We start from the raw sequence: 6129 nt of genomic DNA, 5'->3' as shown, positions 1-6129 counted from the left end.
CGAGGGTTAAACGAAGTTGAAATACGTTGCACTAATTACCACCAATAAAAAGCTAATTGGATAGTCTGTGCTCCAAGTAACGAGCCTTACATACTTTTATACAACATTGAAACAACTGGCACAGGATGTCAAGGATAAGCTTCCAACGTTTTCTAAAAACTCAGAAAGGTATAGTACTCCAGGAGCAATCCGGTCTTCGTAAGAACTATTGCGGTTTCTCCGGGAGTTCAAAAGCTTCTAAACAGATCTAGAGGTCACTAAAATCTTGTAAAAGTCTCCAAGGTATCCCCGAGGGCATCCAAGCACATTAATTACCAGATGGATTTTCTTAATTTGCAGAATGCTAAGAAAGGATGTAGCACAAATCATCACAGTCCTCATAAGAACTATCAGGGTTTCTCTGAGAGTTTGAAGGTTCCGAAACAGGTCCTTAAGGATTCCAGAGGTCCCTAAAATCTTATAGAAGTCTCCAAGGTTTCCCCGAGGGCCTCCAAACACATTAATTACCAGATGGATTTTCTTAATTTGCAGAATGCTAAGAAAGGATGTAGCACAAATCATCACAGTCCTCATAAGAACCATCAGGGTTTCTCCGAGAGTTTGAAGGTTCCGAAACAGGTCCTTAAGGATTCCAGAGGTCCCTAAAATCTTATAGAAGTCTCCAAGGTTTCCCCGAGGGCCTCCAAACACATTAATTATCATATCGATTTACTTAATTTGCAGAATGCTAAGGAAGGATGTAGCACAAATCATCACAGTCTTCATAAGAACTATCGGAGTTTCCCTGAGAGTTTAAAGGTTCCGAAACAGATCCTTAAGGATTCCAGAGGTCCCTAAAATCTTATAGAAGTCTCCAAGGTTCCCCCGAGGGCCTCCAAACACATTAATTATCATATCGATTTACTTAATTTGCAGAATGCTAAGGAAGGATGTAGCACAGATCATCACAGTCCTCATAAGAACCACCAGGGTTTCTCCGAGAGTTTGAAGATTCCGAAACAGATCCTTGAGGATTCTAGAGGTCCTTAAAGTCCTATAGAGATCTCCCAAGTTCCCCCGAGGGCTCCAGAAACACAAATTCCCGGCAGGATTTCTCTCATGCGAGGAATCCGGAGGAAAAGGAAACCAACCGGTAGAAAAACTGCAGAAATCTCTACGGTGAACCGCGTGTTGGTGGCTCGTCCTTCGACGAGACTCGAGGCTTCCACGCAGGATACGTAAACGCCTGTGTCGCAAGCGGGGTTTCACGCTACGCTTGATCAACGGTCACCTTGTTACAGTATCATATGACAAATCGAAGAAAGGAAGGCGAAGAGACACACGGTAATGGTTCAAACGGAATCATGTTCTGTTGATCAGATTACATTTTCCTCGCTATTCTGTTTTCCGAGCAGGTCCTGGAAGGTCCCATGTTGCAAACGAAAAATTTCAATCGATATAACCAAAGTTTCAAATTACTCTCCATATTCATATAGATAAATTACTGTCACAACCTATAATATATTTTGCTAAAGGTACAGCGTCGTCAAATTAATTGCGACTGAACTTTACACGCCGTCTTGCATCGTGACCTTTCGCTCGAGCAGTAACTCAATGGAACGTGTCCTTTCTATCTGGATGAATGAACACGCGATTACTATTCAAGCTCGGAGTGAACTTTAAACTGTTTTTTTTCGGGAAAATCAGCCGGACGAGTTGCGTCGGCAAAACACTGCGCGATTTGTATTCACAAACTGGTAAACCCGGTAGAATGGAGTTCATCGTTGCGTCTTTCCGCCCTTGTCGCGCTCGAAGATGGCGTCGGGCGTTCGCGCGGAAACCGGTGAAATATTATTGAAACGCCGCTGTTGCCGGAAATGAATCTCGGCTTGGATAATAAACAGTGGATTATTCGGTCGCGTGCTGCGAGGTTCGATATAAATCGCGGATCAGCGGAGGAGGATCGAGCGAGGATGGATCGCACGTGGCGAAAAACGCCGTACTTCGAGGGCATCGGTGAACCGGCAGCGGCGGCAATCCAATTGCGACGGAATCGGCTTTATGTAACGCGGTAAACAGGCGAAACCATAGAGGCGACCATAGTTGCAGGAGAGGTGTTGGCCGTCTCGCGTCGCGTCTTGCGTTCTCCAATTTCAAGGTCGCGTGTGCGCGCACGCGTTACATAAGCTAAAGATCCTCGGGACACGGGAACGCGGAATCCCGGGGAACCGTTCCTCCGCGAACCCGCTCGGAAATCGCGACACACGATACGCCGCGACAAGGCTGGCGTTACGTGTCGCGAGCCGCGACGAAGCGGAAACGGATGAACGACCTCGACGTCCCCGCGACATCGATTATCGTCGCCGGGATGCGATATCGATGTTGCGTGACAGCTGCGTGAACCGGAGATGAACATTATTGTGCCTGAATAATAACGATATCGCCCTCGAAGACATCTGACTCGATTGGGAATACGGTAAACTATCGTGCCGGTCGTACACTCTTCGGGATTTTACAAGATGTGACCCAGAAGTTCGGTCACATCGCTCGTGGAACGATCATGCTTTGGGATCTAACACTTTGGAGCGGGGATTGATCAACGTGCAATTTGATCCACCAAATTGCATCTGTTGTGCACTTGGTCCATGTTGAGCATTGTAACGGATCGGCAACATCGGCGATTTTTAATAGTGATGGATTTTAAATAAACTTTATCCATACTCACCTGGAATCGAACAGCCGAGTCTTCGAATGGCAGGACTTCACTTGGAGCCAGAGATACAAACGTGTCACTTAAATTCTAATTTTCTACTAGTATTGGATCGTGTTAAAGAAGAAGATAATAATATGTTAATCTCAAAGGAGTAGGTTACAAAATTTGTGTTATAAAAATGGATGCATCAGAATTTAAATGGATCTAACCACGACTGTCATGAAATCGTCGAAGACATCTTATAAGGGTTAACACGTTGCCCATAAAAGCCACAACAACACCATCAAAACAATTTGTTTGGTAACACAAGAACAAAAAGAACAATAGGAGCTCGAATAGCACTCGAGGGAAAAGGAACAAACCAGTCGATACTAAGGGGTGTACGCTACGAAATAAGAAACGTTCCGCATCTTTTTATTCAGCAGCTTTTTTATTGTTTTAATTATAAAGAAGTAACAAAGAATAATAATTTCATGATATTACCATACTTTCTCTCTCTGTCGTTCGCGCGCGCATACTCTCCCTAAACACACTCTCTCTCTCTGTCTCTATGTATTTATATCAATATTATTTAATAGATATACTCATTCACGTATTGAATATCGTGGCAAATATATAGATAAAGGTTTCATCTAACGTTCACACGTCGTGAATAGCGACCGTGCAACAGAGACGCGCCTCTCTCTCTCTCTCTCTTACTCTCTCCATTCCTCCCGATCTTTGAGCCACCCCTGACCCGATCAACCCCCATTATGCTCACTCGGTCCAGAGTCCTCGATACGCAACCCTGGACGCCTCTCCTCGTCCCGCGTCTTTCTCTTATTTGATCCGTTGTTTATCCAACGTGAAATGACTATTATCGAGGGGACGACGGGGGTCGGGAGGGTGTGACCGGAAGTTGCTCGGATCACGCGGGGCGGATCGGCGGTCGCGTGCCAAACAAGGCGCTAAACGGAGGCTGTCTTGCGCTCGATCCAGAGTCTCGGATCCGAAGCCGAGGATCTATCCCGAGCCGCGCAGACAACTCCGCACGGACCCTAAATGACTCGATATCGTCGCGACTAACCACACATCGATTCGCGGAGACGAGTCGCCGGGTCTCGGGGGAAACCGGAAGTCGGATCGGCCAAGTAGGTCGGCCATTCTGCTCTCGACACGTCCCTCATCCCCCTCGGAAACGAGTCGCTGGCGAACGGTGATCTCGCTGGGATCGTTGCGAGGAACAACCTTCACCGGCCCCGCCGTGGCCCAGTTTTCCTCCCGGGGGATCAAAGTTGTCCCGCAATTTCGACGGAACCGGCGAAAATCCTCGCAACGACGCTCCTCGTCTTTAGGTCCACCGACAGATAAACCCACGTCTCGTTCACGAACGAATCGCTGCCGTTTCGTTCAAAAACGACGGTAGACGTCGTTGAGATGCAACAGTTCGTCGGAACACCGTGGATCACCTGCCGGGAGGAGCACCGTCGAACTCCTTTTTTCGCGGTAAACAGCGACGTAGACAACTCTTTCTTTTTTTTTCGTTTTTTTTTTCTTCGAAGCTCGAGAGGAAAGAACACTTATTAACAACGGGGGGATGATACCGAAGGGGTTGACTTTAACTTGCGCAGCTCGCACAATGCCCAGCGGCCGTTCCCGATCGACAGCTCTCATCGAGCCCAATGGGAAAGTAGCGACCTGACCGGCGGGGGGGAACTGTGTCGAGATCTATCAACGCGCGGCTTGAATCGGCCCTCGAGCGCGCTGCAATGCATTTCCGGTGATAATCGAGCTGCATTCAGGAACTAGATAGACTCTTTTCGCCAATAGAATCACGGCCGGGGCCGTTCAACAGAAATTTGCTCGTACACGCTCGACACACACCGTCGCGTCGGGTCCGAGAGATCGATTCGAGGCTCGTCGATCTCGCGCAGAATCCCGACCGGAAGTGGATCGACACGACCCGTTTCCGGCGTGGGCGGACGCGCGGCTCTCCGGTTTCCGGCGACGACCGCGCGCGTTCGCTCGCTCAACTAATAAAAACTCGACAACATTGAACTATATCGAGAATTATCGCCTAGACTACAGAATTCCAACAACTAATTGGGCGCCTCCTATCGAAGAAACTAATGTGTACTAATACCAGGCGCCCTCCCCTTGACCTCACCGACAGCTTCCTGGATCTCTTGCCCTCTTTCTCTCTGTCTCTCTCTCTCTCTCTCTCTCTCTCTCTCTCGAACCCTGTGTTCTAATTAATTTGCCTAAGGGGCAGAGTCTCCGATCGTATTTCTTCTCGATCTTTCTCGACGATGGAACATTCTCTGGCGACATTTTCGACTGAACGGAGCCGAGAGGAAATACGAAAGCCACGAAAATTCCGATTTCGTTTTCACGATCGTCCTCGAATTAGCTAATCGTCGCGCGCGGGACGTTGGATCCACGCCGGTAGAAATTTCGCTGGAGAGATTCGACTCTGGCCGGAGTTTGAGACGAGAGTCATTGTCGTCGGAACGGATCGATCGGTGCTCGGGTGTTTCGATCCAGGAAGCGAGATTGATCGGCGCCACCCTCGTCCACCGTACTTGCATGAGAAACTATATAAGAAAGAACGTCCTCACGAGAAACGAAAAGTTCCCTCCGTTGACGCACCGCACACACTCGCGCAAGCAAGCAGGAAACGTGCTCGTTCTCTCGGATTCATTCACTCTCATTCTCTCTTTCTCTCTCTCTCTCTCTTTCTCGCTCGCTGTCATTTCGCTCCGTGACATTCGCGCGGCATCGCGAGACGCGTGAAACGAAATTCTTTTGTTCGGGAAACCTCTCTCGCGCGGATCTTCGCAGCCAGCTCTACGGAAGCCGTGTGTGCCGACCTCGAGGATCGAGGCGAGGAACGGAAACGGCGCACGATTCGCAAATTCAAATCCGACGATCGAGTCGTCGAGGAGGTGACGATCCCTGGTTTGACAAATTCTCTCTCTCTCTCTCTCTCTCTTTCTTTCTCTCTCTCTCTCTCCCTCTCTTTTTCTCTCGGTGGGAAGGAAAGTCGCCGGTTTTGTTTGGTGGGTTCTGCCGATCAAAACGACAGCGTGCGCGGACTGCGTGTCCCGCTCGATGAACAATGCTTCGAACAAAGAACCTGCGAGCTATGATATATTTCTATATGTATGTATGTATATCAATATATATATATAAATTTTTTTCGGTATTCTGAAACATCGACGGCTCAGAATCGACTGTCTTTCTTTTTCTATAAAATTATAAAAGATCTCTTGCGGTCTTACGAAAAAACGTTCACCCCCTCGATGAAAGACCGAACGCCGTCAACGTTTCTCTCTTTTCTCGTTCGCATACGCACGCACATACGCTCGCACTCACGCGCGCGCACTCTCATTCACTCGTTCTTTCTCTCTCTCTGTCACTCTCTCTCTCTTTCTCTCTCTCTCTCTCTCTCTCTCTCT

Source organism: Halictus rubicundus, chromosome 12 (genome assembly GCF_050948215.1).
Source record: "Halictus rubicundus isolate RS-2024b chromosome 12, iyHalRubi1_principal, whole genome shotgun sequence".
Classification (NCBI taxonomy): domain Eukaryota; kingdom Metazoa; phylum Arthropoda; class Insecta; order Hymenoptera; family Halictidae; genus Halictus; species Halictus rubicundus.
The sequence above is the reverse complement of the archived record's forward strand: the minus strand, read 5'-3'. Positions refer to the sequence as shown.